This window comes from Lactuca virosa, chromosome 8, assembly GCF_052849685.1.
Source record: "Lactuca virosa cultivar CGN04683 chromosome 8, Lactuca_virosa_CGN04683_v6, whole genome shotgun sequence".
Taxonomy (NCBI): domain Eukaryota; kingdom Viridiplantae; phylum Streptophyta; class Magnoliopsida; order Asterales; family Asteraceae; genus Lactuca; species Lactuca virosa.
This window is the reverse complement of record NC_136433.1, coordinates 348,005,347-348,013,449: the sequence shown is the minus strand read 5'-3', so window position 1 is coordinate 348,013,449 and position 8,103 is coordinate 348,005,347.

Here is an 8,103-nt window from a genome sequence, read left to right as displayed (position 1 = left end):
AACGAAACCTCTCTAAATCGTTTTCACTCTATCTCTTTCTATTTGAAATCTCTCCCAAATCTCTCTCAAAAGTTACTTTAACTTTTTGTAATCATTCGGGCCATCCCGACCCTTAACCGGGTCAAAAACCACTTGAAACAGGGTAAAAACGGGTAAAATAACCTTAAGGAACCAAAACCCTCCTATTAGAAGCGAAAACTCTCATGAGAAGCCTCTCAGGACCGAAGCCTCTCAGGACCGAAGCCTCTCATGAGAAGCCTCTCAGGACCGAAGCCTCTCATGAGAAGCCTCTCAGGACCGAAGCCTCTCATTAGAAGCCTCTCAGGACAGAAGCCTCGCATGAGAAGCCTCTCAGACAGCCCATGCGAGAGGTCTCGCAGACGGCCCCTTTTTACCGGTTTTTCGACTACGACTTCGTTTTAACTCCGTTTTTCATTATTTTAACGTGGGATTTTCACCCAAAACTTTATTTTATAAACTAAGGCCCCAAAATATATAAATCTCCAGGATTTTTATAAAAATGTATTAAAAGAATTGGTGGTTGGACTAATTATTGAGGGAATATTTGCTTTTCCTTCTTTTATGACAAAAGCAAGCCACCACCACCTCACTCTATGATCAGCCATTCTTTCCAACCAGCCCTTGTCTCCTTGGGGGACCTTTACACCCTATCTCCAGCTCTTCCCACGTTCTAAGAGCTGGAGGATTGGTCCTCTCTCCTCATTCTCCTTAAAAGCCCTTTCATTCTACACTTAGCAACCAAGAACACTCTCCAAAATTCTCTCATCTTTTCTCTCAACTTCAAGAACTTCAAGGCTTTCTCCAGGGATTTCTTTCTTCAATTAGTAAGTATCTTCATCATTCACATAATTATTAAACTCCATTCTACTCAAATCATTGATATCTTACACAAATTCCATCTTATTCGGTGTTAGATTCTCGAATCATCAAGACATCTTCTTAGTGTTCTTGGGTTGAACACTTCCTCTATCTCACTTTCATCTACTAAAATCACATAAGGTGAGTTCATACCCCTACATTTACATGTTTTTCTTAAGTTTTAAGGGGGGAATACAAGTAAAATCATCAAGAACACAATTAAACTTTTTCTATCACATTACATCAGAAAAGATGAACTTCGATCACGGACTGTTTTGGTCAACTTAAATATTTTAGTTTTCAAAACTGTTCCAGGTGCAAGTAGTTCAAACTCTTAGCTTTAAAATGGCTACTTGCACATCTCCATATGATTTTTCTACAATTTATGGTGATTTTTACAAAACTGCCTATCATTTCAGAGGCAAACCCGGACCAATCTGTGATTATGAACATTTTCACCTCTATTAGAGATCACTAAAAATCATGATAAAATTTACAAACAAACTAGACTCATATTCCAAACTCTCAGAATTTGCGGATTTGGATTTAGAGCTTTGATGATTTTTCTATAAATTTTCTAAGAATAGTAACAGAAACTGTATACAACAAAAAGTTGCTGTCAATTTCATTTCACCTTGTAACATGTTGAGCAAGGTGTATATCTTTATGTGATTATATGTTATTGCAATATATGACATTTTATCTTAATATTTAGACACACATCAGTTTACAAATGGATTTGGACATATAAAATATAAAGAATAACAAGTGATTATAATCAAAGTACAACCGATATATTCAAACATTTAATAAACTATTTTGAATATAGTTTGCATACATTACTACGTACTACCCTTGGTTGATAAACTATAATAGGTATAGTTTATGAAACATTACATAACACATACATTTAAAAAGGGTACATTTATACAAAGGATATTTTCATTAAGCAAGGTACGGCCATACGGTACCAAGTTTTCATAACATGTAATTCCGTTAATGACTTTATTGAAACATTACATAACACATACATTTAAAAAGGGTACATTTATACAAAGGATATTTTCATTAAGCAAGGTACGGCCATACGGTACCAAGTTTTCATAACACGTAATTCCGTTAATGACTTTATGAAACATTACATAACACATACATTTAAAAAGGGTACATTTATACAAAGGATATTTTCATTAAGCAAGGTACGGCCATACGGTACCAAGTTTTCATAACACGTAATTCCGTTAATGACTTTATGAAACATTACATAACACATACATTTAAAAAGGTACATTTATACAAAGGATATTTTCATTAAGCAAGGTACGGCCATACGGTACCAAGTTTTCATAACACGTAATTCCGTTAATGACTTTGTGAGACATTTACTTCAAATTACCATTAAGTTCTATATTGGGTTTGACAAACCCACACCTAAACTGCATGCAACAGTTAGACCGATAGGTCTGGGGTGACAAATGTCATAACATTTCCGACGCCTGAAGAACGTCGTTTCAGGCCAACTAGGTCATAGCATGGTTATAATAACTCACATGTGGTATTAACAAACATAGAATTTACGGGGATTTCACTAAAATCAAACGAGTTTATGTCGATTTAAACTTGCATTGTTTTATTATAAGGAACGAACACTACTTGTACATTTCGGTCTTTGGGTTTTAAGACTACATTTACACATTAAGGAAAATATTGGATTTTCTGGAACGAACACTACTTTTACAAGAAAAGGCTTTAATAAACTCACATAAAGTATTAATGAATATTGGAATTTACGGGAACTTCATTAAAATTAAACGAGTTTATGTCGATTTAAACTTACATTATTTATTATAAGTAAGAAAAGTTACTTATACATTTCGGTCTTTGGATTTAAGACTACATATACATTTTAAGGAAAATATTGGATTTTTCTAAAACAAATACTACTTTTACAAACGAAAGGCTTTTAATAATACCAAACAAAAGCTTATGAACTCACCAACCTTTGTGTTGACACTTTTTCAAACAACTTGTATTCTCAGGAAATCATTAAACAGGTAACCAAGTGCTTTTGAGGATGGGACGCTAAGGCGTCTACTATTTCATATTTTGTCAACATATTGTAATTGATTCGTAAACATGTAATTCATACAATGATGTAACTTTTTCAATTATATATATGTTGGTTGTGTTTGCTTGAATTACTATTACAATTGTTGTTATGATACTATACATGAAGTCCTCCACCCCCGGACATTTCCGCCATCCTTGGTTTGGGGGTGTGACACCAACCTTCAACCTTAAATTTTCATGCCCGATCAAACGTCGCACTACTTCGTTGTACGAATCCTTCCTACAAATTTCAAATCCTCCTTCGAACTTTATTATTTTCATACATTCGTTTAAGCCTTGTCGACATTACTGACATTCCTATCATTATAAAGGATTACATCCTCTTACGCCGTGAGTCAGACGCCAAACCTATAACTTAACCTTTGACCCCTATAAAAGGCTGTGAAACTGCATTGACACCATAAAATGTTTTACAAACAAATTTTCTTGTCCTTTATTTTGGGGAAAAAGCCACTGCTACTCGCCTTATACTCGCATTAGTATTAGGTACAACTAGTTACACTAGCCCACTTAGTCCTTGCTTCTTAATCTTTCACCAAACCTATTTCACTTCACCAGTTTTATTTATAATTAGTACAATAATTTGTAACCACTTCATATAACTTAGTAGACCGTTCCTAATAATGTAAGTTATATTTCTCGTTAAAAACAACCAGCTTCACTTTTGACAACTTGCTTTAACTTAACACTTTTCTCCAAAACTCAATTTAACCAATGTTGGTTTTAACCTTGCTATTTTAATTTCATTTCAAATCCATTTCAATGGATAAATGTGCTTTTTAAGGGCATATAAACCATTTTAAACTTTGCTTACCATTTGACACGTTTTCGAAAAACTTAGAAACATTTTCTTTTATAAAAGTGTTTAAAATCTATGATATAAAACTTAAACATATGACATTGAAGTTCATATTATGTGTAAAAGCTTCATCGAATCTTCAAACCACTTTTGTTTTGATTATTTTTGACAACTTTCTCATGTAGGCATTATACTTTACTTAAATGTGTTTTCATGAAACCCAACATGATATTTTTACAACTTTCTACTCCAAACATGTTTACAAGACATCACCTATACCTACATTTCAAACATACCTCATTTGTTTATTTTATTTCAAATTAGTTTTATAATCTCTAAAGTTTCTAAAATTTACAACATTTCAGAACTTAGTATTCACTTTTAAATTTCCAGTGATGCACTTTTAACAAAATGTAATTATTCTTTTAAATATATTGAATTTTACTTTAACTGTTTTAACCATTGTTGGACTCTAGTCTAAAAGGTCAAAACTGTCAGATTTTCAATTACCAGTTGTAGTGCTTCTTCTTTTTCACAAATGGAGTTTAACTTAATAGATAACTCATGAATTTTTAGCAAACACGTTAAAACTTCTTCATGTCTATGTAACCATCAACATACATCAAAGGGTGAAGTTTGAAATATATCTCGACCTGGTTTTAAATCTACCTATATGTATTGCTCTTAAAATTTATCAATAGCAATCATTGTTGCTACCTTCCTTTTCTTTCCCCCGAACTTGATTTCTTGCTCTCCTTCTGATTTGAGATCTCGCAAACTCATAATAATAACACAATGCATGGTCTAATTTTTTTTTGTCTATTTTGCTTCTCTTGGTACCATGTTCGTACACATACAGACTAGAAGTCTACCCTTATCAACATGAGCGATTAATACGTGTATAATCATAAGGCATAATTTTAACTTGGTCAACTTTGATATATATTCAATTACGTCTTTTATCATATACATTTTTTTTATTTTGAAATCTACTGTAAACAAGTGATCCTTATGTACATTTGCTCTTTCGATCTAAATTCGGAAACTTGATTCAAAATGTAATTTTCATTGTTATTTCCATACAATTAATACACAAGATGAATACCCTTGTGCTTATCATTTTTCTAAGACCGGAAAGTATATGTGAAGGATATATTTTATTATGTTTCTTCTTCTTAAAAACATAAAAAGTTTTAAATATTACGATTATCTATCCTTCAAATGATTGTTTTTGGTAGAATCATTGAATTAAGAATGCACTATTTTCAAAGATCGACATTTTTACACCTTTCTTAAAATAGCATTCTACTTTGTAATTTTCAGTGAGTTCCTAAACTCTCAAACTTGTTTTCATAAATATTTCGACTCCTAGTAATCTTGAATTTGGTTTGACTTAAACAATTGGACAATTTTTCAAAAGGTGTAATACCAATATTTCTATACAAATTCCCTTAATGACGACTTAAACCTTTAACCTTAATTAATCTTTATATTATTTTACTACTTCGTTTGATCGTCACTCATGTATCTTCATTCTCTTGGAATCATTACACATTTTGATAATAATGAAATTTCTTATCATTTCTAAACACTCCTAATGCTATCTAGATAGTGTGACTTAATTTATCATAAACTTTCATCGGCTCCATTTGCAACAATGACTATATATATATATATATATATATATATATATATATATATATATATATATATATTCTTCGAGTATGAGTCTAGTATAGTAAGAGTAACCATGGTAGTAAATGTAGCCTCTAAAATTCTCGATCATTTTGTAATTTATTGTGTAGATGACATTTCAATAGTCTTTGCATTTGAAATGAACCAAAACTTCGATACCTACCCTTAGCACGTATCTTTAGGAACTTACCCTTGATTGTTTCTCTTTCATTCATGCTATCCCTTTTTATTCTGGAATATATATTTTCCAGACTTAATAGCTAACCCGAAAGAGAGCAAATTATCCCTAATCTCTTCTTTATTAGGCGGAAAATTTACACTTAGTGGTGATTTAGAACGCAGCTTGAGGATCAATGCGGATTTAATACTCAAAGTAGTTGGTGCTTCAGCAAAACTAATAGCACTCTCTTAATTTAGATAATATCTAATTAGATAATCTTTTTTGTCTAGGTCGCCATGGTTGGATCATGATTCCATGAACCAAATTTCCCACAATCTAGACTGTAGATCTCGAATTAGGGAAACACTAATTTGATTATAGCTAAAAAGTTGGGCTCTTCCCTTGAGAAATAAACCCAAAATAATCTAAGAGCTCTTCAAGTCATTACCTCTCCAAATATACAATTGTATTCGGCTGAGTTCTAATAAAATATGTCACAAATTGAATTTCGGGATGAAATTCTTTCAATCGGGGGAGACTGTGACAACCGTCAAAATTTGAGACAGTTCTAGATTTGAATAAACTTAGTTGCACATATAGGCATGATACATACTATACTTTGTAACTAGGAGCTATGTTATTACCTACTAGAAACTTGGAAACAAGTAGAATCGAAGAATAGTGTACTTAGATTTCACATTGGTATGTGAATTCTACAACAACTTAACTGTAATGACTTGGAAACAAGTAGAATCGAAGAATAATGTAGACACATCATGCACTTGACCTAGACGTATAAATTAGGTCAAATTCTCATAGAAACTTAAGTCAAAGTTGAAACTAGGACTAGTATACTTCATTCATCAAATCCACTTGAATCTCGGAACCACTACATAGAAATGCCAATAAACCGATAAAAATAATTACAAACATTATTTCTAACTTGAATAAGAGTTATGAAACTCTAAAATAGTTTGAATTCTCAAAATTCAATTAATTTTGATATCCAAGGATTTACAAAATTCCTTAAAACCCTAAAAGTCCTAAAAACTTAAATTTATGAAGTTTTATATTAAAATCCCATAAAAGTTTTTATAAACACTATAATATCAAATTAATATATTTAAAATGTGGAAATATAATCAAGGAAATTAATTTAATTCATTAACATTAACCTTACATTTATAAGCTAAAAATCCAAGAATTATGAACAAAATTTATATAAAATACACATTTTATATAAATTGAAAGAAATTGTATAAAAATTAAGGAATTAATACAAAATAAATAAATAAAATAAAATGAAACCCTCTTCATAAGTTCAAAATTTCGGCCATACTCTCCTCCTTGCCAATACTAATCATTTTGATCACCCATTCACTCCACCTTTCTTTTTTCTCTCTTTAAAAACTTCCCTCTTCATTTTCTCTGCAAATGACGATCCTAGAAGCAATACAACTGGGAGAGATTTTAACATTCAATTCTTCATGAGTTCATAAGAATCTATGTATATTGGTGGATGATTTTGGTGAAGTATAACCCCAAAGAGATGACGAGAGAGATGAGCTATCCAGAGAGATAGAATCTCTCTTTTTTCACTTTTCTTCTCTTTAAAACCCCCATTATTTACCTCTATGAATTAGCTCCAAAATTCACAAAATTTCCAAAAAAATATCCCTCATTTTACTCAAAAATGTTCATTATTTGAAGTTGATATTCAAGGTAAAATCAATTTCCTTATATTTTCTTTACTTTTCTTTTAAAAATTTCATGTTTTCTTGCATTTTTCTCCCTCTTCTACACTTTTGTTCGAGATTATTCACATGCATGTTCATGCATGTCGAATTTGATGATGATGGTGGTAGTATTTCACCCAAAAACAACATGCATGTTGTTAGAAGGTGAAATCCAATGATCAAAACCTAAATCAAATCCATCTGTAAGTCCCCAATCTGCTTGTGTATCAATCAGATCTGTTTGATGGTGCGGAATCCCAATCCAGCGGATGATGCCAGATCAAAATAGAAGAGAAGGAGAAGAAGAATAACTTGAATCTATGATGTATTAATGATGAGAATGAAGTTCTTTACAATAGATTCACACACTCTCTCTTCTTCTCTCTTGTTTCTCTCTCTAGAACACACCTTAGAATACACACACTTAACCTCATTTCTCTCTCTCCTTATTCCGTACCTCACACCCCTCACCCCTATATATACATGAGAAACATTGGCCGTAAACAGGGTTTACGGCCATAAACCTGTTTACGGCCGTAAACACCCACCTGGCCATAAACCTGACCGTAAACTCATAAAACATTACAGAAAAATACAATCAACTAGAAAAGCAAAGTATAAACCAATATTTTGACCCAACAATCTCCCCCTTGGTTTATAGCTTTCTTTTCTTAATTGACCCAACAAGCTCCCCCTAAAAAGTA